Source organism: Mustela erminea, chromosome 3 (assembly GCF_009829155.1).
Source record: "Mustela erminea isolate mMusErm1 chromosome 3, mMusErm1.Pri, whole genome shotgun sequence".
In the NCBI taxonomy this organism is placed as follows: domain Eukaryota; kingdom Metazoa; phylum Chordata; class Mammalia; order Carnivora; family Mustelidae; genus Mustela; species Mustela erminea.
In genome coordinates this window covers 152,161,843-152,189,020 of record NC_045616.1, presented here as the reverse complement: position 1 = coordinate 152,189,020, position 27,178 = coordinate 152,161,843, and positions in this window count along the sequence as shown.

Below are 27,178 nucleotides of genomic sequence, written 5' to 3'. Positions count from 1 at the left end.
GCCAAGGCAGATTTTGGCATTGAGCTAAAGACATTGACAGCTTATGTTAAAATACGTCAGAAGAAGGTGGGGGACAAGTGGAAGAGAAAAAAATGATACCCTTTCTGTTCTTCCATGACTACAAAGTGGCTGGTAGAGCTGACGTCAAACATTCTCCTCCTATGCTAAATCCAATCCATTAAAAAAAATCCCTCTCTTTGATCTAAAATGAGTGGAAAATATGAACTCCAAAGCATGTGCCCTTTTTTAAAATTTCAAGACACCCAGTCAAAGTTGAAAATGTTCATGTTACTATATTCCCCAGGTTAAATCCATAGTTTACATTTGTTCCTATTCTTATTTAGATTCGTTGCATACATAGTTTCTTCTCTTTGGCTGATATAACTTTTAGCTTTATCGATATATTGCCAAAAAATTAAAGGTAAAGTTCATTATTTGGGGCATTGGGATAGTGAATGAAACAAATGATCACTTGTCCCGACACAGTGAAAACAGAGAGGAAATAGATGGAATTTTACAATTACAATTACTTCATTGAACATTTATTCACTCATTCAGCAAACATTTAGTGAGCATCTATTACATGCCATGTAATATTCCAGAGATAAGGTTAAAACAGTAGGAATGCTGACAAAAAGCCATAAGGAAGCTTACATTCTGGTAAATTATATTTCCACAGCTTTATTATAGAGAGGAAAATATTCAGTGAGTTTAGTATTTTCTAGAACAGGGTCACCAAACCTTTGCTGTAAAGGACCAGATCATAAATTAAGCTTTGTGGGCTATCTTTTGACTCAGCCTGGGGTTAAGAGAGCATTGGAATGCATACAGAACAACCCTCAAAAGAGCTTCTCTGGAGATTTGCTGGCCACAAAAGAAGACAGTTCCCACACACGGGTCCCATCGCTCCGTGAGCTCATCCCACTCACCCACACCCTGTTCTTTCTAGACTTGTTGACTCCTCTTCATAGAAGATAAGCTCTTGCTGCCTGACGCTTGGAGATTTTATGGTATTGCAAATGTCTCCCTCCCCACTGTAGTCGTCTTTTTTGAACCAAGGCTCTTCTTACCTGAGTCCAAATTCGTTTTTTATTTGACATGTTGCTGGCTTTCAAAAGGGAAATTACAAGACTGGCTTTCTCAGCCCACAGCTGCAACCTCCTTATTTTACTGACATATCAGTGTGATCCTCTGACCCATGGAAGGGAAGAAATCACTCCAAAGAAACCAGGCCAGACTGCAGCTAAGAACTGGAACGTGCTCTTGCCCTCAGTTTTGTGGCTGTTCATGGCGTACCTCACTGACCCCTAGGCAGCAGCGTGTGTGTATACTATTCTGGGAGAGTTGAGTAGCGGCGTAATTTTGAGACCGATCATTTGGAATTTAAAGAAAAAATAACTGAATATTTTGAGGATTGTCATGATGAGCTCTTTCAAAGCCAAGTATTATTACAGCTTTTCAAATTAGGAATCAAAAAGCTACTGAAGCTTTTCTTGAGGTTTTATTTTTTTTTTTTAAGATTTTACTTATTTATTTGACAGACAGAGATCACAAGTAGGCAGAGAGGCAGGCAGAGACGGGGAAGCAGGCTCCCTGCTGAGCAGAGAGCCCCATGCTGGGCCTGATCCCAGGACCCTGGGATCATGACCTGAGCCAAAAGCAGGGGCTTTAACCCACTGAGCCACCCAGGTGCCCCTCAGGTTTTAATTTCTATAGTAAATGTCAGTACCTCTTATGTAAAACAAAACAACACTAAACAAACAACAAAAAAACTCACTGGGGTCCTGTTGAGAGTGTAAAATGCTGTTGAGGTTAAAAAGAGAGAGAGAGAGAGAAACCCATTGTTGATTGTCCCTACTCCTATTTGGTTGACTTTGTAAATATGACCTTAAAAGGAGTCTCTCCCGGGCTGGGCTTTAGGCATCCACTGCCTAGGTTTGCAGGCCAGTAGGTCAGGATGCTGGTAGTCACCTGCCCGAAGGATCCAGCCAAAGCTTTACCTGTTTCTTCCTTTGGATATATTGCATTGACATTGCCTGGGTGTAGTCTGTTATTAATTTTTAAATTATTTTCTTTTTTATGTTTTTCTCTTCTTTTCCCTCATTTTGCCTTTTTGTCTTTCTCTTTTCTTTTTCTTTTTAAAATTTTTCATTCCTTCTTTACTCGTTCAGTTTTCCCAGTTTTCTTTTCTGTATGCCTTCCTTTTTGATTTATTCCTTTTAATTTATTCTTTCTTATTTCCTTAACTTTTTATTTCTTCCTCATTTTTCACCCTTATTTTATTTTCTCCTTTTTTCTTTTCTCACTGGTCTTTATTTTTTCTCACTTTCCTTTTTCTCATTTTTCTTTTCTTTCTTTCTTTTTTTTTTTCCTGTGCAGCTTGATAGCATTACTTTGGCATTTTTCTTTTTCTCTGCCATTGTGTTGTGAGGTCATTACAAAGAGAAGTTCCTGAAGTGGACCAACTCTGGAAGTGATTCTCTTTTGAGGTGATTTGAAGCAAGCCTCTCTTTAGCATTTCCCATGGGAAGTCCACCTTCGGGCACACTGGCTCCAAGCCCTATGTGCTATGGGGCCACCATTCAGCCACACCTGCCCACGGAGTGGAGTGGGGGGTGCCCTGGAGACCATCAATTGGCACAGGTCAACCGGCCAAGGTGACATTGGCCCCAAACATCCTGACTGTGTGACAAGTACATATGAAGATCATTGAACCAGATAAGAATGAGGAAGGCAGTGAATCAGCCCGATAATCACATCCTTCGAAGTGGCCAAGACCAAGAAAATACTATCCTGCGTGGAATTTGCCAGCAGAACATGGGTGCTGAATACAGGTCTCCCACACTCTCTGAAAGTAGAGCGTTCCTATGAAAACTTTCATAAGCCAAAATGGCTTTCTGTAACTTTGTATGGAAAATGTTCTGAAATTTCTCAGACCCATAAGGCGAAAATCCTTTTCAGATTTCTTTCTGTTAGCAAAATCAGGTAGTAATGTAGGTCTTTCACAAAAGCAAAGTGGCATGATGGGAACTTACCTGTAGAGAGAGCCTTGAGGAGACATGGAAGAAAAGGTTAGAGCCAGTTTCCACCAGGTAAGGTCTGCTGTGCAGTGCCATCAGCAGAACTTGGTCTTTCGAAGAGACTTACAGGCAGAAACTCTGCTCTTGCGTGCTGGGTGAGCATCAAGATAGAGCCTTTGGCTTTAGCAACGAATCCACCTTTGGCGAGCAGCTGCTTACCTTCTGTGGCGGTCCCCCTCTTGGTGCCCCCGGAGCTCCTGCGGAATACAGACGTGATGGACTTGAGGTGTGGAGCCTGGGAGTCCCACTGTAGCACTGGTCCAGGGACCCTGCCTCAAGCAGCGATGTGGGCAGGTGCTGAAGACACCATAGAAACCTGCAAAAGAAATTTCTCATTCTCAATGCCAGCATGTGAAGGCAAATCATGGAATGGATAGATGAATGTGGGTCATGAAGATGATGCATAAAACCTTACGTGGAGTCATTCCCAGACTCCAGGGACCCTATGTGGACTGCGCTAGTAGTGCCCTGGTGTGACACACAGCGAGAGAGCCAGAAGTTGCTGGAGACAAGGTAACGGTTACCTGTCTGCTTCTGGGCCTCAAAAGCTTGAAGCTAGAGGGCGACATCATTCCCTTGAAGCCTATCTCCAGTGGGGCTGACCCACAGCCCTTTCCCCACCCTTCAGAGTTGGGCAGCGTGTGTCTGCCAACCCCAGGCAGCAGCGCCCCAGCGAGCGGTCTGCCCCTGCCCTTCCTGCTCCACCTCTGCTTTCAGAAGACTCCAGGTAACTGCGCCGAAAAGGAACGTCCTGAGGAGCACCAGAGTCCGGGTGGAAAGGTGCCTGCCAGCCCTCTGCTTCGCCCAGAGAGGAAGGTCACCCCATCTCGTCCACCACCAGCATCCTCTCAATCACCACAGATCGAAGCAGGAGTCCCCCAGTACAGAAGGCTGCTCTCGGAAATCAGCCTCAACCGCGCCTCCCTCCAGAATGACTCAGAGGGCCCAGCCATGCCGGGCTCTGGCTACACATCTTCTCTTGGTGCCTCTGCCTCCTGCTGACATCCCCGTGGGCTTCATCGCACCCCAGCCGGGCCCTCAGCTACTCCCAGAGACGGGCTGATGGGCGCCACGGCCCAGCCTCTGTCGCCTCCAGCTCAGCAGAACCGCTGTCCTCCCGGGTGGGTCCGTACGACATCAGCCTCTTCCGTGCTGCCCTGCCCGGCGAGGTGTACAACCCAAAGAATTTGTCTTATGGTGTCACCCCAGACTCTCCCTCTGGCCAGAGTCAGGGCTGGCTGGGGCCTTCCAAGGGATCTTTGGCAAAGTCACCTTCAAGTTTGTCTGCAGCGGTCTGTGCCACAGCTGCACCCAGAGGAACTTGGATACGCCTGAAAGTGAAGATGCAGTGGAAATGTCCAGGGGTCCCTCAGCAGACATCCAGCGTCTCCCTAGCCTCCAGAAACATCGCCTCCCAAGTAGCCAACCTTCTGAAGCTTAACGGGCTGCCAGGAGCCAGAGGAGGGTGGGGGCAGGGGGACTGGATGGAACCTGGCCTTTCCCCTCTCCCTGGTCCTTCAGAGCTTTTTCTTTCCCTCCCTTCCTCCTTCTCTCCCTCCCTCCCCCTACCCTCAACCCCTTCCTCCCTCCCTTCCTGTCTTTCCTTCCTTCCTTCCTTCCTTTTTAGATGTATTTATGTAAGAGAGAGAGAGAGAACGAGAGAGAGCAGGGGGAGGGGCAGAGGGACAGGAGATCTCAAGCAGGCCCCCTGCTGAGCGCAGAGCCCAATGTGGGACTTGATCTCACAACCCTGAGATCATGACCTGAGCTGAAACCAGGAGTCGGACGCTTAACCCACTGAGCCACCCAGGCGGCCCCTCCGCTTTTTCTTCCATGTTGTGGGGGAACGTCCGCCTCTGTGCAGAAATTCCTTTTCCTTTTTCCCCCCTGAGTGGAGACACTGGAATGGAAGGGAACCCCCCACCCCCCTTGGTACTATGGTCACACAGACTATGTCACCCAAACTAACATATTGTTTATCACCAAAAAGAAAAAAAGAAGGAAAAGAGTCCCCATAGCCACTTTTCCTCTCTACCCCGTTGGACAGTCAAGACTGGCTCTGTGCAGCTTTCTAGGAGGATGGCTCAGGCCACGACACCCAGATGAGGGAGTGAGTTCCCTGTCATGGCCAGGCCCACTTCTCGTCTCTAGACTCTCATCCCTTCCTCCCATCTGGGCAAACCCCCAGAGGTGGCCTTCGGGGCTCCAGGCCAGGGCAGTTGGGGTGGGAGCAGGAGGGTCTGCCCTGGGCTGCCAGGATGGAGGGTCCCTGCTCTGCCTCCCTCCCCGGAGCCGGACATTCCCCTTCACAGGCTGGGCAGCATTTGTACCTTCCTCGAAGTGCCACCCACCCACCCTCAGAAGGCGGAAGGAGCAGACCAAGGATGACTGGGAGTGAAGGGGCACCTGGGCAGGGTGGGTGGTCTCCTTGGTGACAGGGACCCTGAGGAGGGCTCTGTCTGAAAGCATCCCCGCCACACACACCCGGTTGTCCTCCCACTGTGTCCCGTCATCAGCCATCAGCGCTCTGGGCCCAGCTGTTTCCACAGGGGCAGCGCGCCCCCACACCCCCGCCGTCTCATCTCTCAGCCGTGCCCTCTCTGCCTGGAGCGGCTGTCCCTCCACAGGGTGGGGACAGATGGGGCCAAGAGGCTCTAGCTGGCTCACCTCCGTGGCCGTGTGGAAGCGGGTGGCTGTGGGTGCTTGGCTGGGGGCCGCTCTCCAGCTCATTTACTTCTATGTTGTCTCTGTCCTAAGAAACTGTGGAGAAAGTTGTGCACAGAAGTGGTCCCCATTAGCACCATTAGTGTGCATTTTTTGGTGATTTTTTAATTTTGTTCATTCTTTGGATTTGTGAGGATGCCCTGCAGTCCCCCCCGAAAGTCCCCGTGCTCCCCCAGTTCACCCTTTCCACCCCCAGTGCAGGCTCAGCAGCAAGTCAAATCCTGGGGTCCCGGGAAGGGGTCTGCAGGCTTTGGCTCTGATCCCCCTTCCCCTTCTCTCTGACCCCCACTCTTTCACCCTGTGAAACAGCCCAGTGCTCTAAGGAGAGCAGGAGGGCAGGAGGGCACGGGGCTTGGCTGGGCTCCACAGCTGTGGGCATCAGGGCTCCAGCAGGTACCCACAGTCCTCCCCGCCTGCTGGCTCCTGCACTCAGTTTCTCCTCTGGATCAACCGGTGATAAAGAGAATGTTGTGGGTCAGGGTTGGAGGGGGTCTATTCATGATGCTGTATGGATTTTAAAGGTGCCAGAGTATGAATAGCGAAGCTGCTTTAGGAGTCCAGGGAGAATGAGGTGGCTTGAATTAGAATATCCAAGAAGCAGATCCAACAAGAAGGACATGCTGGGTGTGGGGAGCAGCAGAGAAGGAAGTGTCCAGATGAACCCCTACATGGCTTGAGCCACCGGGTGGATGAGAGAGACTTGCATGGGCACAGATTTGCCAGGAGAAACCAACATGGCGTCTCATGGTTGAAACCGAGGTGGTCTTGGATGCCATTTTGACATTTGGACTTGTGATGTGTCTGTTGGAGGAGAGGTCAGAGATCAGAGATGAAGAACCCATCGGAGGATCTGCATGTGAGTAATCACTTAAAGTCCTGGCCATTAAGAAGATGGCCTAATTGGAGGGGAGGGTGGGGAGAGAGTCTGGATGGAGTGCTGAGGGATCCTAATGTTCGGGGGTAAGGAAAAGAATACTAAGGTTGAAAGAGGCTGAGGAGAAAGGCAGGAAGAAAATTAGTCCCGTGATGTCAACAGTCTGGCTGTGAGGGGAGCGGAGGAAGTGCTTGGGGATCAAAGGGTATATTCAAGGAAGGGGCTTGTGCAGAAACACAGGAGGTTTGGCCTTGAAGGGAAGAGAGGGCCTTCCTTTGTTTTGCTAAGAAGAAGAGAGGAGATGCAGAGGTAGTAAACCTATAAAAGGCCAGAGAGTAAATATTTCCGGCTTTCAGTCCCGTCTGGTCTCTCCCGCAACAACTCAACACGCCTTTAGAGCAGAGAGGCACCATACACAGCAAGTAAACGAATGAATGCGGCCGGGTTCCAAAAACACTTTATTTATGGACACTGAAATTTGAATTTCATATAATTTTCACATGCCCTGAAATATGATTCATCTTTTTTTTTTTTTTCAGTTATTTTAAGTTGTAAAAACCATAGTAAGCTGGCGGGTCATCCAACGACAGGCCAAGGGCTGAATCTGGTGTCTGGGACCCAGTTTGCCATGTGCTGCTCTAGATGCTGGAAAGGAAGGGGGGACTGTTTATGGAAAGGTGTTCATAGGGCCGAGAGGGTCCTGTTCACAGAAGTCTGCTCTTCCAGTGCAGTATGAAGAGTAGTCTTGAGCTGATGTCGGAGCTGGGATGGAGGCCCAAAGGCAGAGAATTCTGGAGAGGAGATGAGGAAGCCGGTCTCCAGGAAAAACACAGCAGCATGGAAAGCAGGGTGGAAATTCAGCAGAGGCCTGATGGTGTTGACCAAGGGGAGGCTTTCTGGAGGCCCTGCATGGAAGCCGGGTCTTGAAGAATGATCAGAAACGCTTAAAGTCATGGAGAAGTGGAAAGCAACGTGGAGAATGCCAACGTCCCGAAGACAAAGAAGTGATGACACGCCACAACAGGACTGTTTTCAAGGGACAGGAATCACATTCCATGATTTCTGTTTCACGCAAATTGCCTTTTAATGATACCAAAACAGAGACTGACGGGAGCGTAAGTGTCCAGACATCCCTACCCAGGCCAGTGGGCTGTGGGGCGCACACATCTGGTCAGCATCTGGAGCACACGCGGCACGAGACGCATCAGACTGGCCCGGCGTGCTGCACTTGGGTGTAGCCAGAGAGGTTCAGGCTCATTTCAGGTTCGGGAAAACTTGGTCAGTTTGGCAACAGGGTAGAGAAGGCCTTCACAGCTACTCCCATTTATGGTTTTTGTGGGGCCTGGTGTCAGGTTCCGGAGTGTGAACCTACCTTAACATCAGCTCAGCCTTCTTCCTGGGGTGATGCAAGAGAAAGAAGTTGAACTTTGAGTGAAGGGAGCTAAAATTTCAGCAAGGGATTCACGCTACTGTCTTTTTTTCTTTCTTTTCAAGTCAAAAAGAATGTAATTGTGATAAAGTGACCATAACGTAAAAGTTACCATCTTATCCTTTCTTTTTTTGAAGGTTTATTATTTTTTGGAGCAGCTTTAGGTTCACAGCAAATTCAAGATGGTGCAGGGATCGCCCATCTGCCCCCAGCCCCCACACATGGATGGCCTCCCCCATCATCAACACCCCTCCAAGAGTGGTCCATATATCCTGTGCAAATGGTGACCGTCCACTGACACATCCCAGTCACCCAGAGTCCTTCACTGACACTGGGGTTCAGTCTTCGTCCCGTACAGTCTATGGATTTGAATAAATGTATACTGATGAGTCTTTACCATTATGGCATTATACAGGATATTTTGAAAATTTTTATATTTTGCTTAATCCACCATGTCTAAAATAGTATCATTTAACATGTAATGGGTATGTAAATACTTAACATTCCTTTTGTACCATGTCTTTAAAATCTAGTGTGTGCTTTACACTTAGAAACCTTCTATTTGAACACAATTGAAATTCTCATTGGAAGAAAAAAGGGTCTGTGTTTATGTATAAGATCTGCATTTGAAAAAGATTCCTAGTTGTTCCAAACACAGTTAAAACAAGTGTTCCAGGGACGCCTGGGTGGCTCAGTTGGTTGGACGACTGCCTTCGGCTCAGGTCATGATCCTGGAGTCCAGGGATCGAGTCCCGCATCAGGCTCCCAGCTCCACAGGGAGTCTGCTTCTCTCTCTGACCTTCTCCTCGCTCATGCTCTCTCTCATTGTCTCTCTCTCTCAAATAAATAAATAAAATCTTTAAAAAAAAAAAAAAAAACAAGTGTTCCAAACACACTTAACAGTTTTGTAACAACTGAACTAAATATCAGTTTTTAAATGAAAACAATAAAATTAAAAATGGACTTCCTCAGTCATGTTAGGCACGTTTCAATCCTCAGGAGCAACGGGGGGCTGGTGGCTACCACGTTGGAGAGGACAAGTCTCAAGATGCTCTTCTCCCAGGGTTACTCTTGACATTCATTAAAAAAGAAAATGTGTATGGATTTTACTATTATTTCTCATTTTTAGTATAATGAATATTTCTTATGTTTCTCTTCTGATCTCACTGATCTCAAATTCCTTTAGTGTTTTTTTTTTAAGATTTTATTTATTTATTTGACACAGACAGAGATCACAAGTGGGCAGAGAGGTAGGGAGAGAGAGAGGAGGAAGCAGAGAGCCCGATGCGGGGCTCGATCCCAGGACCCTGATATCATGACCTGAGCTGAAAGCAGAGGCTTAACCCACAGAGCCAGGCGTCCCAGTTTCCCTTTTTCTCAGGACATGTCTGTTCATTTGGTTCTTCTAGAGCCCTCTTGTAGTTCATGGCACCAGACCGGTTCAGGGTAAGGAGATGAGTTCAGGAACACAGTCCTCTCTTGAAACTCTATTTATATGCTATAAACAAATCCTGCTTCGTTCTGGTTTTTCAAGACTTTTTTTTTTTTTTTTTTTTTAGAGGGAAGTTTCAGGTTCACAGCAAAATTAAATGTATAATGATATCTATCCATCAGGACAGTATTGTGCACAGGATTTTCACAGCCCTAAAAAGCCTCAGTACTTTGTCTCTTCATCCCTGTCTCCGCCGCCGGTTTCTACTTTTATTTACCTTTTCAAATGTCTCTAATTATAGTAGCCCTCTTGAGAACGTTGTCCAATTGGGTGCATTTGCAATTGTTTAAAAAAATGCAATCAAAACACATCTTTAGGAGGAGTTGAAGGTTTTTTAGACTCCATACGTTTTGCTGTGTGACAAAAAAGAATCATCTAGAGAGAAGTAAGAGTTTAGAATTGTTCTTGCCACATACCTCATATCAAAATAAATTTTGGCTTCTGTGTTTTCCTTAAAGGGAGAGCTATTATTGTTCCGTTCTTATCATAAACTGTTTTTAGCCTTCTTTGTTATCTTTTTGGTTTTTTAAAGATTTTATTTATTTATTTGACAGAGAGAGAGAGAGAGAGAGAGAGAGAGAGAGAGAGAAGCAACAGAGGGAGAGGCAGAAGCAGAGTCCCCGCTGAGCAGGGAGCCCGATGCGGGACTCGATCCCAGCACTCCAGGATCATGACCCCAGCCGAAGGCGGACATTTAACTGACCGAGCCTCGCAGGCGCCCAGCCTTCTTTGTCATCTTCTTGAAATTCTCCTTCTCCTCCTCTTTCTCTTCCTCCTCCTCCTTGTTCTTCCTTTTTTTATTTTTTTGATGGTGCTGCTAATAGCCTCAGGGTTTGTAGGATTCCTGCTCTAAAATGTGACAAATCAACTTAAAAGCTGATCATATTCATTTTGTCACTGTGAGAGTCGATGCCCAGCAATGCTAACGGATTGGCTGTCCTGGCGTGAGTGGACAGTGGTAGCTGCTGGCTGGAGTCTTCAGAGAGACACACAGGCTCGCTCGCTGTGTGAGCAGACTCCCTGCACTGACCCTTCCAACAGGAGGGAGAGAGGATCTTCTCTTCCACCTCCCTTCAACTTAGTTGGAGTCATATCGAATATTAAAACCAGTTAAAATAAAGATACTGCCTTTGCCATGAGTACAGAGGATGAAGCTGAATCCAAACAGTTCCCTTATTCTCCCCAGGTGCCCTCCGAGGGTTCCCATGGGATGAGAATGGGGATTCTTCTGTCCTAGACCCGTCTTGGACTTCCCGGCGGATGGGTTCTCAGTGAGCAAAAATGTCAGGATTTTAACAAACGTCTTAGTTTTACATCCTCTGAACGCTGGAACGTTAGAACTTCGTGCTCATTTTTATTTCTGGCAAAGAGCAACTGGTTTGGCCAAAGAGTTATTTTGGAGGGCATTGGTATGTTCCTAGGTATAGGATTTGCCTTTTAGCCCAAGCTAAATAAAGTCAGATAATTATGGTTTGGGGGTTCTCTTCCAGGAGACAAATCGATATTTTTTTAAAGGCAACATGTAGGCTCTAGTTATTAAAAGATTTGTTCAAGAACATTCATATTCCATAACCTCACGTCAGAAAAATTCAAGCAGTAAGACATCTAAAGAGAGGGTGGTTTTGTTTTTTGTTTTTTTTTTTTCCAGTTTTACTCTTTTCCTTGTTAGCACTTCATAAAAAGTGACAAACCAAATATCCTTTGGCCTTCTTGCATTTATTTCAAACTCTGCCATATAGTGGTTTTTCTCTTTAGATGAGCTCTCATTTGTACTTTCTCCCTCTCTGAATTTAAAAGTATTTGAAACCTACTTTCATTATGAGAGACACCATCAGTCTTCCAAAATAAAGGGAGAAATGAATGATTTTTCACAGATATAGTACAAAAGGCCAGAGAGTCACAAGCCCTTTTCTTGCTTTTCTACACATCACACAAAAAGAGTGATGCTATGAATTTCCTTGATCTGGCCATCATTATGCCAAGAAAACATTAATTTCCATTTTAAGGGCCAATAAACTAAATTTGGCAGGAAATGTGGTTTTACTTTCATAAAAATTCATTGAGGGCAGAGACATAGCTTAAAGCTATGGTGAAAATAACATTTTTTTTTAAAATTTAGGAGTATGAACTGCTGGGAAGATGATGATAAACACAGTTACAGGTTTTTACTTAATACTTCTAACGCTTGAGGTGTAGTCCATCAGGACCAAAATAAATAATTTCTTCTAATCTAAACGTAGAATAATCTGTTTTCACATATAATTGGATATGTTATGGGATTTCTAGTGATTTGGACCAACTGAGAAATACAATTAAACTTTGACTTGGGTGGGGAAGAATTTTGTTTGTGATAAGGGAAAAGGCAAAAGGCAGTCATACCGTTCTACTCATAATAAACCAGTTAGAAAATTACAGAAGGATTAGAGCTTTTCTCCCAATACAAGGATTGCAAGGAAATCTTCGCTCTTTTCACGCAATCCAAAGTGAATTCCCATAGAGGCAACATTGCATAAGGAGATGAAATATCTTATACCCAAAGAAAAACATTTTGAGTGTTTCCATATTTTGTTGGTATCAAATGCTGTTCTTTCTCCCTCTTTCTTTTTTTTTTTTTTCTTAAAGTTGTTTTTCTTGGTTGTTCAGTCAAAGCTCCAACGAGGCGCGCCTCGCGTCAATGAGGAAAAATGTATTGTTTTGTTTTGTTTTGTTTTGTTTTTTCAAAACTGAAAGGTTTAGCTGAGCTGAACGTCCTGATTTTTGATAAGACAAACCCCTGTAAGGATGGGTCTGTTGCTTTTTACAGATAATTTCTCACTTGCATGTTTCTATTGGCAAGCCCAACATATCACCGTCTCCTGCCTGTGAAACACCGCAGGGGCTGGGAAGAAACGTGGGCTGGAGCATTCTTTGAGAGATTCCCCGGTGTTGGGAATTCTTGAGGCAATGATATTACAGTCCTGACTTTTGAACTATGCATCTGGCAAAGGCTCTTCGATTCTTTTCTCCACCGAAGAAGCCCGAGAGAATGATTCAAACTACAGGAACACACCAGACAGGATGAAAAAGAAAGATGGTTTTAGGAAGCACTTCATTCCCTTGAAAACTTATAGGAAAAGATGGCCCTTCTACCCCTTTTTGTTTAAACTAAAGAAGAAAAGTAGTTACTAACAACTACTGATACCCTTCTCTTAGGAAGAATTCACTAGAAAAAACTGACGTCTTCTTTAAAAGGCATTAAGTTAAAGTTTGCAAGGTGGGTCAAAGCAGGAAGATACTATTTTAGCATATTTGCAAATGATTTAATCAATTTAACAGTTATCAATAAAATGTTCAGTGTAAATTCCATGAGAGGAAGCACTTGATCTATTTTATTTACTGTTGTAACCTTGGCCTCTGGAGAAGTGTCTGACACATGGGAGGTTTTCAATAAATATTTGTTATATATACAAATACATGAATGTTGAGATTGGCCTTGCATAAAAGAGGATATTCATGGGCCACAAAATGATTTTTTATTATTACCTTGGTCTTTATGTAACTGTAACATTTACCTTGCTGTTAGTGTTTTATTTTATTCAATAGAGGGCCTTTCCTTTCCACTTTTTTTTCACCATTTTTCTGTTCTACTTTGATGTTATTTGAAGATTTTTCCTTAGGCCATGCCAATACTCACATGAACAGGAATCTTTGACTTGCTTAAGCCAATTTCTTTTTTTTTTTTTTGGTTGTGAGGAGTGTGTGTGTGTGTGTGTGTGTGTGTGTGTGTTTTCTGCCTAGTTTCTCATCAAGCAATGACTTTTTTCCATCAAAGCTTCTTTTCTGAGACATTTTTGTGTTTCTCAATTTGTCATTATTCTCATTCTAATCTGCTTTCTTATACCTGATAATTTTTATTTTCTGCATTTGTTTCCTCCAATTCCCATTAGCAGAAATAAATATCACTTCTATCCAATTGTGTTACCTTTGTTTAGGGTAAATATGAGAATTTCTCTGTAAGTAAAGCACATTCATCCTTTACTTTTTAAAAAAATGTATTTTATTTATTTGCTCGACAGACAAAAATCACAAGCAGGCAGAGAGGCAGGCAGAGAGAGAGGAGGAAGCAGGCTCCCTGCTGAGCAGAGAGCCCGATGCGGGGCTTGATCCCAGGACCATGGGATCATGACCTGAGCCAAGGCAGAGGCTTAACCCACTGAAGCCATGCAGGTGCCCCCATCCTTTCCTTTTTAACTCAAGTATATAGTCATTTTGCACATTGCAAATAGCTCCAAATCTTTTCCACCTCTTTTTGTCCAAATTTTCAAATGTTTGTGGTACTCTCATAAATGTCTTCTTTATACAAAAAAAAAAAAAAGTCTTATCGGGATATGATTTATATAAAGGAAAGCAAATGATTTGAAACTGTACACTTTGATGAGTTTGAAATACAAGATAGTAAACATATCCATCACCCCTAAAAGAAAGCTTCCTGATGACCTTCTGCAGTATCTCTGTTAGGCCGCCTTGCACCATTTACAATCTTGTCCACAGGTAACCACTGATCTGCTTACTGTCATGATAGATTCATGTGCATTATTAGAATTTTAAATAAATGAAATAAGACAGTCTGCGCTATTAATGGGAAATCTTGTCCTTAAAGTACTTCTCCCAAACCAAAATTCATTACTTTTCCAGTTTCTATGTAAGTCTTTTGGTGTGGTTTCTATGTCCATTAGTAAAACTCTTATTAAAGGTCAAAACTGGAGTTGTCCTTGGCGCTCCTTTCTCTCTGGTCAAGACACCAGTTCTGCAATTGCCAACCCCGTGTCTGAGATGTCACTTCCTATCTCTGCCTCTGGCTCTAGGCATTCTCTTCCTGGATGGGAACAAATAGCTCCCCTCCGCACCTCCCAACTGTTCTCTTTGCTTCTAACATTTCTCTTTCTCTATAGTCCGTCAGCCATGCCACCAACCTTTACTGAGAATTTGTTATGTCAAGACAATAAAAGGAATTTGTTTCATTCATCTCTGTGTCCTTGCATAGCTCAGATTCCCTTTTTTCAGAGTATGCATCTCAATTTAGAATTTTTTTATTACTTTTATAACTCCTTAACCTGTTTCTCAGACTATACTCCAGGCTTGATAAAGTTCTGAATCATGTCTGCTTGTTATTATCTTTTTATTTATCCTCAACATGTACTGTGACATCAGTTACATAGCAGGTGCTCAATAAATACTTGTTAAATGAACATGATGTAATATTTGACTTTTAATGTATTCTATTCAGGATTTTTTATAGCTTCATTACCTATGGTGTAAATTTCGTGCCTATTCTATACAATACTTTCAGGAAATTAGACTCAACAACCTTGCTAGTATACGTGACCTTCTAGTGCACATGACCTACACCCTATACCATTTCCCAAATGTACCTATTTTACTGCTGCCATTTTTCTGGACTATCTTTCCCTCCTGTATTGCTGGAAAATATCTGCTTTTACTTTAAGCCAGTCTCCAGTGTTACAACTAATTCTGAGATTTCGTGGCCCAATCCTGAATAATCACTTTTCCTCTGTTGTTCTATACAGCTGACCATGTTATAGTATATTAATCGTTGGCCCACTTATCCATAACTAAGTAGAAAGCATCCCCAAACTTACTGTTTCAATCGCAACAGTTTTATCTTATGTCATGGTTTTTTGGGTTGACAGAGCTCAGCAGGGCAGTTCTTCTGCCCCACATGTTATTGGTTGGCTCTCCAGAAATCTAGGAGGTTGGTGGGGCTGGAATATCCAAGATGGCTCTCTCAGAAGTCTGGCAGTTGATGTTTGCTTTCACTTGGAAATTCAGACAAGGATATCAGTTGGACAGCTTTGGTCATGCACTAATATGAAGACTGGGCTTTCAGAACATGGATACTGGGTTCTAAGAGGTTGTATTCAGGCAGCAAAAGATAAAACTGATAATATCTTAAGGTCCAGGCTTGGAAGCTACATAGCTTTAATTTTACCACATTCTATTGGTTCATTCCAGTCTCTGGGATACTACAGACCCACAGCAGAAAGGATTACACAGGGCATAAATGCCAGACAATGTAAGTCATTAGGGTCCATCATTGTAAATTTTATGTGTGTGTGCTCTTGTGTTCAATTATGAGATATTTAAAAACAGTGTGTTTTATCTTTGTTTACACAACAGCTAACATAAACATCATTTGACAAATTCTTGTAGAATGTAATAGTTTTACCTCTTCCCTCTCTTCCTATTCGCTACCCATTGTGGACAGTCCCAGGGCTGATTTTGACTCTTGTTTTCTTCTCTCCAGCTTCAGTGATGACCCATATGTTTACTCTTCACATGTCTGTTGCACAGTCTCACACGCTTTCTTCCACTTCAGAGCAAGCCTTCTCCTCCAGCAGCCATGTGGGTCACTGGCACCAACGACCATGGAGCCACTTCCCCTTTTTGACTTCTTTCATTGCTATTCTTCCTCAAGATCAGACATGTTGTCCTTTGAGATGATACAAGCCCTGTTCTCATTGTTATTACCTTAGCCCTGGCCATCATCCCTGAACAACTAGAACAGGAGTTTCTGGAGTCTTCTCTATGCCCTGCTTTCTCATCTCATCTAAATAATCTTTCCCAATATGTCTCTTGAAAACACGAAACTCATTGAAGTCTCTCTCCTGAGACATCCCTCAGATCAGAAAATGCCTAAGGCAATGGTTGCCTCCTAGGAATCTTCCAGTGCCTTAGGACAGCATTTAACTATAGAATCTTCCTCAACTTCACCTGGCCAATCTCAACCTCTACCTTAACAGGAACCTCAGACAGATGTAACCTCTCTCTGATTCTTGGATTCTCTGTGATGATCATAGGCTCTGACTTAGGCTTTTCCCAAGAATTTGATGCAGTGTCTTCTTGAAATGCTTGCAAGTTTTCTCTAAATACTGGAATATTAATACATTATTATGGATCTGTGGTCAAAAGATTTGGGAAAATATTTGATTAAATAAAATTAAATAGCCTTCAAGTTTGTGGAACTTCTCAGAAATCTTGTTTTGTTTATATGCATGGTGTCTCTCCATGGAGGAATTTGAGTATGGACCTTTCCTCATATTTTCTTAAAGAAACCGTTTAGGGACACACTAAATCACATGCAATCCATGCCTGGGAAGCTGTTGTTCTAGTATATACTAAGTCCAATCTAATTTAGGTAGTTATTCATATATCCTTTTTTTCAAACATCTTTTTTTTTTTTTTCCAAACATCTTTTTTTTTAATTACCTAGCATTATGTTGTTATATAGAAAGCATAATATAAATGTTAAATGAATGAATAAACTTTCCATTTAATTGATGAAAAAAGTTGGGAAACACTGAGACTATACCAATGTCTCCTGAATTCTTCTCTAGTACATAAAGCATTTCCTGGCTAACTGGCTCCCCAGAATTTAAGTTTTTACAGCCGAATCCCAATTTTGTGAGCCCTGTAGAATTTTGGTACTTACTTATCTTAAAATACCATAAAAGGAGCCATTCATATAGCACTCAGAGGCAGATTACTTAGATAATGCATTCATTTTTCTCTGGAAATTTGGGCAATTTCTGCAAAGATTGTCTTGTTATATTCTCTAATTTACTCAAAATTACAGAGCATCACAGAAATATGGAACTATGAGTGGGTATATTTGCAAAGAGACAGGAATGAGAAAGGAGGTAATGAGCTTGGTTTTTGTTTTTGTTTTTTGTTTTTTTTGACTAGTTAAAAAAAAAACCATTTCATCTTTTGAATTTATTTGTAACTTTCCTATTTCAACACACACAAATAAATCAGTAAATTAACAACATGATACATAGACTCTTCTTTTGCTCAAGTAATATTTATTTATTCAATAAACAACTATTTATTGAGGAATCATTACCTCTCAGTCACTGTGGTAAGTGATGGGTTATTGCTGTGAATAAGGAAAAGTCACCATTGAGGCACCTGGGTGACTTAGTCGGTTAAGCCTCCAACTCTTGATTTTGGCTCCAGTCAAGACCTTAGGGTCATGGGATTGAGCCCCTTACCAGGCTATACACTTAGCAGGGAGTCTGCTTGAGATTCTCTCCCTCTCCTCCTGCCCCTCCCCTCATGCACATGCACTCACACTCTCATTCGCTCTTTCTCTAAAATAAATAAGTTTTTTTTTAAAAAAAGAGAAAAGAAAAAGTCACCATTGAAGATATCCTCATGATAATAATAGATGCTACAGAGGATAAGTACAGATTCCAAAGTATGCACACAACAGCAAGCCCCCAACTTAGTCTTGGGACCATCAAATGCTTCCCCAGGGAAGGACCCTTTAAAATGATATTTGAAGGGCAAGTTAAGACTCAGGAAGAGAAAAATCATAGGCAACTGAGAAAAGGCCCTGATGGGAGAAAAGGCACAGAGAGTTGAGAAACTAAAATAAAGTTGAAGATGTGGTGCATAAAGGAGGGAACCTAGGGCCAGCTTCTGGGCCAACAAATAATGCCAGGGGCTAATCTGACCTTTCACTTTTCTTTTTGCCTCATCACTATCCCAGCATGAAAGTTTAGGTTTTTCTTTTAAACTCCTTTAAGAAGGGTTTTATGGAAAAGCACTGCTGGTAAGTAGAGTAAATGATTCTGAAGCTTACCGCCAACTTTTTAGAAAACTCGGAGTTATACAACAAAAGTTCCAGTTTGTGAGATTTATAAAATCCTCCTCGGCCTTTGAGCGTGATTGTCAAGTCAGCCTGGATGCCTGGCTTGGGGCCAGTGTGAATGATCACTATCTGGCCTAGGTCAGAGCCCCCCCATAACCACAGTGAATGAAAGACCGTTCATTTTCTGCCTGAAGTTATTTTCAGGCGCAGTTGAAATGGAGCATGCCCTTGACCTCGAGTGAAAGCTTGTGTGTGCTGAGTGCAGCCCAGAGATCACAGACACTGCAGGTACTGTGGGTTCCACCTGGGCGTGATAATGGGAATAAAGTGAGTCATAATAAGAAGAGTGTCATTGAAAAGAAAATGGAGGGTGCCTGGGTGGCTCAGTGGGTTAAGCCTCTGCCTTCAGCTCAGCTCATGATCTCGTGTCCTGGGATCCAGCCCCACATGGGGCACTCTGCTCAGCAGGAAACCTGCTTCCCCCTCTCTCTCTGCCTGCCTCTCTGCCTACCTGTGATCTCTCTCTCTTTGTCAAATAAATAGATAAATAAAATCTTAAAAAAAAAAAAAAGAAAAGAAAATGGGAAAAAAGGTGAAATTAAATGAGATCCAATTTGAAGTTTCTGATAGGTATTTTGGAGAATTTAGCTTTAGAGGTGATATTTTTAAAAGACTACCTTAAAAGTATTATCAATGACTTAATATCTTTTAAAAATAATGATAGAGGGCGCTTGGGTGGCTCAGTGGGTTAAGCCTCTGCCTTCAGCTCAGGTCATGATCTCAGGGTCCTGGGATCAAGTCCTGCATGGGGCTCTCTGCTCAGCAGGGAGCCTGCTTCCTCCTCTCTCTCTCTCTGCCTACTTGTGATCTCTGTCTGTCAAATAAATAAAGAAAATCTTTGCAAAAAAAAAAAAAGAAGAAGAAAAAAAATAATGATAGAAAAATTAATCAAGGGTCTTGTCCTTTAATAATTTTCATTAATCCATTACCTTAGAATATGTAGCACAATAAAGATTATCAAGAGAACTTTGTGTCAGAGAGTCTCTGGGGTGGAAGACAGTGAGAGCCAAATCCCTGCCTACTTTTCCCTTCTCCCTCCCTCCTCTCTTCCCTCCTTTTTATCTACACTGTCCAGAAATAACTCATGATGGCTTATAAAGTCACATTTGGTAGAGCACATAATGAGGAAATTGGAGGAATGGGAGAAAAAAGGAAGTGGAAACAAGTCAAAGCAGGGATCACATGACGACCTCTCACCACCACACTTCTGTACTTGGCTTGGAGCTTCCTAGCACCCAAAGCAACATCCTTAAGACAGAAATGGACCAAATGCTGGTTGGAGAGGCCAGGGCTCAGGGAAATTTCTCTGCTGTGTGGTAGTAGAGGTAACAGTGAGAGGGAGCTGATAAAGGAAACATGTAAGTTACAGTAAAATGTTCAACATCAGTCATGATAGATACAATCCTAAATCTTGTTGGTCTATTTTGAGTCACAGTTCCTGATCAGATTCCTTCAAGTCTGCAGTCTTCTACTGAGCAAGCTCAGCCGTAGAATCAAATTTGGTCCTTTTTCTAAAGATTTTCAGGGATAGATAGATGAACACAAGGCTTTCCTGTTGCTTTTATAAAGACTGAAAAGCAGCCAGGGAAAAGGAAGTATTCATAAATAATTAAGAATTAAATGTGAAGCAAATAAAAATTGAAATAATGAAAGCAGATTCATAAAAATAAACCATTCCAGAGTTAAGAGAATATATCTTATAAAGCATACAAAAAGGAAAGGGGGAGAAACGAGAAACCAGAGGAGGTCAGTGGTCCATGTCCTCAATATGGTGATGCCATTGCACAGCCAGATCACAAGCAGCTGAGAATGGCACAGACAGAGGGTGGCACAAGGTAGGTTTCCTCATGACCTGAGATAGGTAAGCAAGTGCTGCCTTTAGGAAGCTGTCATAGGAGAGACCCTGCCTCCATCAAAGAGCTGGCTCGGGGTCACTATCTCACCTGCTGAATCAGGTGGAATGGTCTTCTAGTCCTACCCATGCTCAATAGCTTCCAAATTTGAGTACATTAACTGCATTACAATGTGGTGAGTTCCACGTTACTATGATGGGCAAAGTGTTAGAGGAGCCCTGAGAAGAATTTACTTTGGGCCAATTTCTGTGTTGGTTCAATAGTTTCAGAAAGTATTAAGTGCTCATGCTTATTAGAGAATTAAAAGATACAGGTTTGTTTCCAAGTTTAACTTAATCCATAAAAATCTTTCGATGTCTCTGTTTGCTCTGTAGTTTGAAAAAATAACACTCGAGTCTCACATGTAGTGTTAAGGTCTCAGCATTTCCACAGATGCACTGCAGAGGGACTCTGTGGACAAGTAAGGCATTCACCTGAAAGGTCTGATCAGAACTGTGTCCATGGAAAATGAGAAATAAGAGTAATATAAGAGTTTATATTCTTACAAAATACTGGAAACATATGCTCTTTTGTTAAAAAAGTCTTTATGTCAGTCAGATTGTCCCTAAGAACCAGGCAATCTGGCAACATGCAGTGCACATGGCTATCACAGAAGCATTGTAGGCATTGTGATTATGCTCCATGGTTTCCACCCCAAGACAGCTTATGTTGGTACAGGAAGTAGGGCATGAAACTTCCATTTGACAGATGACCAGGTCATTGGAGACTGCCATAAATGGAATGTTTGTGTCCCTCAAAACTTAATTGTTAACGTCTAACCCCTACTGTGATGGTGTTTGGAGGTTGGGTCTTCGGGAGGTCATTAGGTCCCAAGGGCAGAGCCTTCATGAATGGAATTCGTGCCCCTATAAAAGAGACCCCACAGAGTTTCCTCATCCTTTCTGTCAAGTGAAGACACAATGAGACGGCTAGCATCTGTGAACCAGGAGGTGGGTCCCCATCAGGGACCCATTCTGCCTGTTCCTTGATCTTGGACTTCCCAGCCTCCAGAACTGTGGGAAATAAATGCTGTGGTATATAAGCCACCCCATCCATGGTATTTTTCTTATAGCAGCCTGAACAAACTAAGAGACATAGTCAGAATTGTATTTATATATTTTTAATACTTTCGGTTTTCAGTAAGATGTTACAAGATCTGCTATACATGGTAATCACGATGTTGAAAAACCACATTCTCATTCCAGCGTGGAGTTTTTATGAAAGCCAAAGACATTGGCATTGCAATATCACATTGTTTGCAAAGTTGTTTTTGACCAGAGACAGGGAAATGTCTTGAAGAAGAAAATCCCATGCTTTTTAGGCAGGAAAAGAGAGCAATGTGTCTAATAACTATGGCAACAGCATTAAATGTAATCCTCTTAACCATCAATGGATAGAGTACGTGTGTGTTGCCAATCATTTAGCACCTTGTGCATGGTCTTCTCTCTGCTTTTACTGAAAGCAATGTCTCCATCAGGATGAAGCTATGCTTTTGAAGTACAGCAGAATGCTCAAACACATGGGTATGGACTCTTGTTCCAAAGGCTGATTACTGATTTTTCAAAACTCTGAATAACAAACAGGAATTACAGTCACAAAAGTGAGAACCAAAAAGCTAATACAGATGTTCCTCACTATTTTTTTAAAAAACTGGATATTATTAATAAATATATCAATAAGTTAATAATATGACCGATATATTAATGTATTGATGAACAGGTATATTAATAAATCTCTGATTTTAACTTGTCCATTGATATGTAAATAATCATTAACACATCTCTTTGAAGTGGTCACCAAACGTCATGACTTTGGATTCAAAAGTATAATGATTTGCGGTAGGTAAATAAAGATATCCAAAGGTGCTGTAAAAATTTTATGCAAATCCCAACATTGTTACTAAGGAGAAACTGAAATTATATTTGTGCTATGAGGACAGTTGATCCAGTTTACTCTGTGAAGAAATCCATCTCAAAAAACATGGAAAATAAAGACTTGAATTGAATTTGATATTTTTACATAGAAAAAGAAACTCACCAGGTAGGATTTTAAAGTTCCCTGAAGTCACACCTAAGCAAGTGCCATGTTGGGTCAAGTTCCTGGAACTTGAGTCAGGATCTCGAGTCAGATCATCAGACAATCAAAATTTAAAACAAGGCCAGCAGGGCTAACCACTGAACCAATGACAGCTAATTGGTGTCAAAATGAGGAGAAAAATGAAAAAGTATTCAGCATTCTATTACAAAAGTCTTGTCCTCTAAAATACAATAAAATAATACAGAAAGGATAAACACTTTATTAATATATTCTACAATGAAAGAGCATTTTTACCTTATTCTAATTCGGGGGTAGACTTTTTTCCCTGTAAAGTTCGGGTAGAAATATTTTTGCCTTTGCCAGCCATGCAATCTCTCTCCCAATTACTCTATTCTATCACTGTTTACAAAAGCAGTCCTAGACAATACCAAAGCAAATGGCTTGGATGTGTTCCAATGCAACTGTTGGGTTTTTTCCTTTTTTGCAAAAATTGGCAGCAACTGGGTTTGGCCTAAGGACCATACTTTATCAACTTCTGTTTTAGATCATAAGAAACCTTAATGGTTAGCGAGAACAGATCATGAGTCAATGACATACAAGCCTTTATCTGCAGTGAAGCCACAAAATTTCATAACTATTTGGACTAATGGTAGAGTATCCAAACTTCTTGGAATAGTAGCAATATAAAATTTTAACAACTAAACTGAGATCTACTTTCCACAATAATTGTAGCCACAGACCACATGGGACTATTTACACTTAAGCATAAGTTAATTTAAAGGAGATAAAATTTAAAATTTAGTTTCTCAATCACATCAGACACATTTCAAGTGTTTGATAGATATGCATTGCTTATGGCTGCCATATTGGACAGCACAGAACATAGAATCTTTCCATTATGGTAAGAGTTGTATTGAATAGCACAGATCTGGGTTATACAGACACAGATTAAACAGACAAAGCTAAACAGACAAAGTTTAGCTGAAGTTTACCTGTGGAATGTCTGCTATTCACCAACAGGGCTATTCAGTAGGAGCGTCAGAAGCTGATCTGAGCTCTTCTGTCTCTCAGTATCTGGTTGCCAAATAGGAGATAGCCAGGCAACAAAGAAGAAACAAAGCAGGGTGTAGTGAGCCCAGTCCCAGACAAACATAATATCAATTGTAAAGTTACCCAAAGACACTACTGACCTACTCAACTGAGGCACCAGAATCTTGGGGAAGGCCCTATGGTTACAAATATTTCTCTATAAAAATATCTGGGAAGGTTCTTTGAGTTGGGACTTTATAGACAATAAAAGGATGAACAGGGAGTGCCCAAAAGCTCTATGATACATGAAGGTAATTTCTTGGTTAGTGAATTTATATAAAGAGAGTTGGGGTTTGTCTAATACTAATGTCAAACACTTCCATTGGAAGGAGCAGAGAAACTCCCATCTGAGAGTAGCTTCAACAGGATTATTTCCAATGTATTTTAAAAGGGGAGCTGTCTGGTTTGCCTATTAGTGAGTTTCTGTGGGTTCCTTCTCTCTCTTCCAGGTGGTCTGTGCTTTCATCACTGCAAAGTCTTTTTCTTGCCAAATTGTCCTTATCCTTAGTCTCTACTTGTACAGTTTCTGAAGACTCACTGTTAAGATAACATCTGTAGGCTCTAGAGGCATTGCTTCACCAAAATAGCTAACACCACTAGAAATGTCTTTTAGTACCTTCTTTTTGGATAATCTTGCATTTTTCAGCCTCGGTAATCTGAGTATTCTACTGACTTCTGTATTCTGCTTTCACCCTGAAATTGGGGAGTTCCGTCAACCTTGATTCATTTTGGTAGAAAGAGGGCCTTTCAAACTGGGTCGGAGCCACAAGGGGGACCATCTGAAACATGGCTCTTTCCAGAAAGAACTGTCTACACATGGCTGGGATGTTGTTGTTTAACAACTCTGTTTGTACTGCTAGTGAGCACTAGCATGCTGTACTTGAAAAGCCTCTCTATGCTGAGCTAGTACCTTCATTCCAACAGTTTCTTTTAAAAAGTTCTAGACTCGCCATAAAGCACTATTGGTATGCATAATACTAAATGCAGGTCTTGGGTTCATGTCCCCTGGAAAAGACATTGAGAGAAAGGTTGGTATGTAGGAGGCTGATGGAGAGAGCACCAGTAATAAGGCCTGTCAGGAAGTGGGGGAGACAGAATCAAGCAGAGGGAGGTGTTGAACTGTGATGCATAAGAGGTCCCAGCTGACCCCACAAGGAACTCTACAAGAACAGAACAGTCTTCCAGAGTCATCCCAAAGTGAAACAAAGGGAGTGGGTCTCTGTCAGGCAATTGGATGGGGCTCCCCCAGGAAGGAGATATAAACTTGAGTGGGGCTTCCCCCTTTGGTCAAGAGCAATTCCTGGAGAAGGAAGTAACTGCCAGCATTGTTGCCAACACTTCCAGTAGCTGAGGTGACGATTGTGCCATGTTTGAGGGAACATCAGGGCAGCGCCCCATAACGTCCATTATAATAAGGTAATATAACAAGTCACTGTCAATACATACTTATTTTAAAAATTCTACTTCTACCCATTTTGACAGAATTTTGTTTTGTTTGGGATCATCTCAAATCATGGAATCTTAGATTGGGAAGATACATGAGAGACCATTCACGCCAACCCAATGGGAAAATGTTTTCACAGATTAGAAGAGGGCCATGCACAAGATTGAGAGGCAACGGAAACTTCGATAGGTGTTATAGACTGAATATTTTTGTCCTACCCAAATTGTGTTGAAACTTAATCCCCAATGGGATAGAATTTGGAGGTGTGGGTCTTTGGGAGGTGATTAGATCTCTCCCCTTATGCTTTGTGCCCTTCTAAGGAGATCCCATGAAGCTCGCCTGCTCCTTCTGCTAGGTGAGGACACAGAAAGCTGTGAACCAGGAAATTGGCCCCACCAGAAACCAGTTCTGACTGCACCTTGGCCTTAGACTTCCAGCCTCCAGAACCATAAGAAATTAATTTCTGTTACTCGGAAATTTAGCCACTCAGTCTATGGTATTTTCCACCAAGCCACTCAGTCTATGGTATTTTCTATAGCAGCCTGTATAGATCAACACACTAATTAGATGGATAAATATAATGTCCCTAATTACTGCCTAAAATCCCTGCAGAATAGAGAAAGCAACTACATACAGCATATGAATGAACATTGAAAATTTGGTGTAACTAGGTATGTCTGGAGTATATAAAGTCACAAATACTTGTTCATAGCTATGATGCTGTTATTTCATTTTCAGGTGCCTCTTTTATTTCCAGTTTTTTGGCATTATATCAAAATTGTCTTTAGATTCCTTTTAAGCATGTATGAAACCAAGCTATGTGAATTTTAATTGAGCTTTTTATGATTGGCATTGCATAAAGTCACAGATTTATGCCTACCAGATTTTTAAAAAACACAATCTATTTCTTCAGGATATTATTTACATAAGACACGTCAGCCTACTTTTTAGTACTAAGAGGCATGCAGTGTAACAAATAGGAGTAGTTAAAGATACCTCCCCAAAATAAAATGACTGTATCCAGATATAGAATTTTTGTGCACATTTTTACTCTAGTTTAAAAATAACTCATACTAATTATTTTTAAATAGATTCCTGATTTCCTTCAACTGATAAAACTGGGTCTATTTTCAAATCAAGAATCTGTTTGAATACATTAAAGCAAAATAACTTTTGTCTAAATATATTCAGTTGATCTGAAAATAGACAAAGAAATGTACAAAAAAAACTTGCCAACATATAAATACTGTAATCTTATTATATTTTTAGAACTGCCCTGAACTTCTGAAGGATTCTAAAAATGCTGGAGGATATGGCAGTCTGCAGAAATGTCTGAGAAGTCAAAACTCATGCAGAGGGAATACAAACACAATGTGAGTCTGAATAAGAAAACAATCTGTAGATCAGTACTCTGACCTTGTTTACTGAACCAGTACCCTGAGGCTTAGTCATCCTCAGCGGTATTATTTCTCCAGGGCTACCTAAGAAAACTCATGCTTCTTCCAGAGATACTGCATTTCTCAATTCATTTCTTGAAATTCTTTCTGGAAATGGCCTGTAAAACTTGTTTCACATTGCTTTAAGAGTCTCATTATTTGTCTTTGGGTTTAATTTAGGGAATAGCCAAGGCAACAAATAAAATCAAATTTAGAAATAATACTCGAGATCCAAAGTGAGATATGATTGATAAAACATTGCCTATTTTTCTAGAATGGCTCCTAGACTAGCTCCTTCATTCACTTATACAATTTTATTTTATTTATTTTATTTAAATGGCAATATAATTGGCATGTGACATTGTGTAAGCTTATGGATACAGTGTCATATGATTGCTACTGTGGCATTAGTTAACACCTCAATCGTAACACATAATGGTCATGTTTTTTGGTGAGAACATTAAAGATTTACAGTCTTAGCAACTTTGAGGTATGTAATACAGTATTGTTAACTATAATCACTGTGTTGTGCATTAGATCTCCAGAACTAGAGAACTAGATCTCCAGGGTCTCTAGAATCTATGCTGTGCATTGGATCTCTAGAATTTTTCACCTTCTGGTTGCAAGTTTGTACCCTTTGACCAACATGTAATCAGCATAAACTGTTGTGGGCATTCAAGGCTTATATTAATTAAGGGTCCAAAATGAGACATAAACTTGGAAAATATAATTTTGTTTTTCTTCCCTCAAGCCCCCTATATTCTTGCCTCAACTCCCCATTTCAATGGAGACTCAGAAATAAAGACAGTGGTGAATAAGAAGGAAGACAAGGATGGCGGGGAATAAGCAGATAATGCAGAATTGGGTCACTCAAATGTCACAGTAATTAGGATGGGAAAAGTATACATTCCAGAAGCCTCCAAGAGATTAATTTTTGACACAATTAATTTTGCTTTGGAAATATGAAG